This window comes from Poecilia reticulata, linkage group LG1 (assembly GCF_000633615.1).
Source record: "Poecilia reticulata strain Guanapo linkage group LG1, Guppy_female_1.0+MT, whole genome shotgun sequence".
NCBI lineage: Eukaryota > Metazoa > Chordata > Actinopteri > Cyprinodontiformes > Poeciliidae > Poecilia > Poecilia reticulata.
The window spans coordinates 18,289,732-18,293,623 of NC_024331.1; the positions used below are offsets into that span (position 1 = coordinate 18,289,732).

General features: G+C 37.3%; 1 long non-coding RNA gene across 1 annotated transcript; it reads left to right on the plus strand.

Moving 5' to 3' along the window:
- Positions 1–54: 54 nt before the first annotated feature.
- Positions 55–944, plus strand: LOC103466376 (uncharacterized). Its single transcript, XR_533938.2, has 2 exons — positions 55–341; positions 414–944. It is a non-coding gene; the product is annotated as an uncharacterized LOC103466376 (long non-coding RNA).
- The last annotated feature ends 2,948 nt before the right edge of the window (positions 945–3,892 follow it).

Consider the following 3,892-nt stretch of genomic DNA (forward strand, 5'->3'; position numbering starts at 1 on the left):
TATATATATATATAAAATGTGCGCACTACTGTACTGGAAGAAAAAAGACACAAATGTAGAGAAGCTGTTCCGTGAATTAAAACCCTTGATTGTGCCGGCTCGATTTAAGTGATTGTTCAACTTCAATCACTCTTCTGCATTCGTTCATAATGATAATTTCTTTGAGGGCTTTTCTTTGTTAAAAAAAAAAGGTGTTTTTATGACCCGCAAAGTGATGAGTCCATAAATTATCATTCTCTCATCTGTACCCAGGCGCAGCACATGAACCTCTCTTCATATCAATCTCTTCCTCCTTTACAAGACACCACACTGTCAAAAGTGCCTGAGGAGACGCAAGCTCTGTGAGTGAATGAGTGGGAGGAAGGAGAAGTTGATGGTGATGGAACGATCAGCAACTCTTCATTTATCTGCAGGCCGATGGAGGAAGAGCCCCAGCTGAGATGGGGTTAATATTTATCCATCCTAAAAGTTCTGCAGGGACTTCTGCGATTTGTCACCCCAGTGGTAAGGCCCGGCGTCAGGAATACAGTTAATGGTTAGACGCACGCCTCCCTCCGCACGCCGACAAAGGAAGGTCCGCCTCAGCCAGGAAGCGCCGTGGAGGAACAGGGATCCTGTCACTATCTGTCTCCTCAAAAAGATGGCAGTTCCTGACCAGTTAATGGTTAACAGACATGTGGACGTGTCAATCTTCGGGAGTGACAGGGAGCATAAACGCACAAACCCGCAGACGGTGGGAGCCCAGTGCTGATGCTGTAAACATATCTTGTTAACAGGAAGCAGACCCTATGCCGCAGCAGCACTGAGTGACAGGATCACAGATGACTAACAACAGCAGCACTCACTCCTTTTCTTTCCCCCTCTGCTGTTTTTACCTGAGACCTTTTTTGCTGCTAGGTCTTTAAAACATGTTTTGCGGTCATTAAAAATCAGAGGAGAAATGACTTAAGAAAATGATTTGTTTGGCCATTTGCTGATGACTGGTCTTATGCAGCTATATGCAACAAATGGAGCTCTAAAACCATTGAATCACATTACATATTCACACAGTGATTGCTTGCAACACAAGACAAGGGGATTTGGGGACCCATAGAGAGAGAAACTGTTTTGATTTTTAAATGTGCGCTGCTGATCTGACTCATCCATATGAAAGCCTGCATTTAAGAGTCACAGGAGAAAGAGGAGGGAAAAAAATCAGAAAGAAAGAATGAAAGCCACATCTCTTTAGATTTGCAAGACTCTGCAGGTTTGAGATCAGAGACAGCTCCTGTCTGATACCACCAGCTCTTCAAGGCTCGGGAGCACATACTGTATCTGATACACCCCTGTGTAACCTCTCCATGGTTCCTATACACTCAGACAGGGAGGGACGTTGTTCTCCGCCAGCCCCCACCGCTGGGGAAAGTGACAGTCAATCACTGGCTAAAAGCCACCTTGCTGGAGAAACGGTGAGCTGGCTATTATGAACAGCTGGGGGGAGGAGGGGGGTGAGAACTGAGGAAGGGAGGAAGGAGGTTGTGAGATGCAACAGCTCTGCTATACTGTTAAAAGACGGATACATGGAGACCTGCACAGAAATCGGAGCGCTTTTCCCTAAAATTATTTCCACCTGCTAATTCGCCTTCCAATTGTCGCTTGCTTATAATGTAAATGAGATCTTTGCTCTACTAATTTCAGGAAGCAAACAAAGGAAAGGGTGTGCCTTTAAGTTTCTATATTTAAAATGAAATACATTTGTCGTTCATACATTTAAATAAATACTCTGTACTCTTATTTGTCTTCAATCTATCTGAAGGAGTAATTGTACCCAGGTGAAAAAAAAGTATACTTTAGTATACTTCAAACACTTAAATTTGTGAAAGTACACTTCAAGTATACTAATTATTAAGTGCACTACCTATAAGTATATCTGAAGTATACGAAAAATACACTTGTACCAATTTCGAAATTAGTACTTTAAAGACACTTAAACATAATTGTACCAAAATACACTTTTAATATATTAAATAAAAGTGTACTTTAAGTGAACAAAATATGAATATGTATGAATTTTTAAGTGCCTTAATAATCTTTTACTATTTATTAAAATTGCATACAATAAAAAAAGGATAATCATGATGTAATTTTTAAGAAAGTATCCAATCAATTTTCAGATGTGTGATGTAAAACCTTTTAATCAACGGCATTAGCTCCAGTTCATACCCCAGACCAGATAGCGGCGGTATTGCACATTTTCATTTATTTAAAAAATGCCACAAAGAGAAGAAAAAACTTGAAGCACGGAAGATAACAGACGCTGTTCAAATTCGCCATTTTTGCTCGCATAATGCCTTAAAAGTAGAGAGGGCCTTGACAATAGTTACAAATTTTGGTAAATTCAAGCTGGTGACGTCCTAGTCCGAGTTAGACAACAACACAACGGGATAACAACTGAAGGAAATGAAATGTGTGTCACAAAAGGAGCCCGGGGGGACGAAGGCTGCTAAGTGCTGCTAACTGGTGGTAAGTTTGCTTATTAATTACCTTCATTTAATTATAAACAGTGCAGTAAAGATATATAACTTACRTTGGTTTCTTAAATAATTATTTTATCAATTTTATTGTGACTTGTATGATTATTACTATAGCAATCATTCAGCTTCATGTTATAACTGCATGGAGGCTGTTTGTTGCGACTTAGACTTTAATTCATAAACTAACCTGGTTTTAATTAAACTCCATAAGACAGAGAGACTTTGATATTGTGAGGTTGTTGTTCTAATTCGTTCATTATAGGACAGAATATTAACAAAGCCACTCAGCTTTCAGAGTTTAATAGACAATGATAAATAACAAAATTATGAGATATACAATCAAAGCTAAGGAAAATCTCTATGTAGAGCATACAACTCTGCATATGTAAGATATTTTATTACTAATTTCTTTCTGCAGGTCTATTTTGTTATAGGAAAGTATTGCAATATTCAATTTAGCAAGATATGTAAATCAGAACTAGAAAACCAGACATATTTTGTCTTTACAGAATTACACTATTAAAAATATAAATAAGGGCACAATGTAACCTTTTAGTGTACTGTAATCTCTAAAACAGAGCTGCCTGTTTGCTGCACTTGCAGTGGAGATGAAGATGGTCCATCCAGGAAAGCAGAGCTGCATCAAACTTTAAGGTGGAACTGCAGAAAAAAGAGAAAAACAAAAGCAAAAATTTAATTGTTAATGCACGTCACCATTAGAAAGGCTTACTGAGTTTTGCTCAAAAAACTTTTTTCTCACATGATGTCGTAGGCAGGGCCCAAAGTCACAACAAAATATTTCTGATGTGTGCAAATAAATGTCTATGTTTGGCAAATAACTTTTTAAGTTCACGAGACAAAAATGAGTTATTTAATTTAAAAAAGTTATTTAAACAAAACATTTTGTTTTTGAAAAAGGAATCATTACAATTCCAAAAGTTTTGATTACAATTTTATTTTACTTAACTGAGGTTAGTTTTTTTTTTTTCCATCGAATAAATGGGGGAAGCAAATTTAACTTCATACTCTGTGAACCAGACCCTAAACTTGAAGTCTGGATTGAGTTTTTCCCCTTCATTAACGACACACTTTTATTAAATACATTATATCTATCATGTAGTTCAGGGTGAGTTATTTTTAATTCTAAATGAATATCCTTGTTGGACTTTTATTTAAGTGTTATTCTCCTTCAGAATACATTTACCTATCGCTGTAATGAATGAAATGTATGTTATGCAGCAAAGGAAATTAGAAGATTGTACATATATCCATTATGGAGATGATCGGTTTTGGACGGGCGATGTGCCCTTATTGCATAAGCGATACTGAAGAATGACTGATATCATTAACGATACAGGGAAGAAGCTTTTTAGTTATCT